Consider the following 307-nt stretch of genomic DNA (forward strand, 5'->3'; position numbering starts at 1 on the left):
TAAGGTAGAGGTAATTGAAAAATTACCACCACCTGCCAATGTTAAGGCAATCAGAAGCTTTCTGGGGCATGCAGGATTCTATAGGAGGTTTATAAAGGATTTTTCAAAAATCGCCAAACCTCTGAGCAACCTGCTAGCTGCAGACACGCCATTCATCTTTGATGAAGAGTGTCTGCAGGCATTTAAGACTCTGAAAGCTAAATTGGTTACAGCACCAATCATCTCTGCACCAGACTGGACATTACCATTTGAACTGATGTGTGATGCCAGTGACCATGCCATTGGTGCAGTGTTGGGACAAAGGCAT

This window comes from Arachis duranensis, chromosome 5, assembly GCF_000817695.3.
Source record: "Arachis duranensis cultivar V14167 chromosome 5, aradu.V14167.gnm2.J7QH, whole genome shotgun sequence".
In the NCBI taxonomy this organism is placed as follows: Eukaryota; Viridiplantae; Streptophyta; class Magnoliopsida; order Fabales; family Fabaceae; genus Arachis; species Arachis duranensis.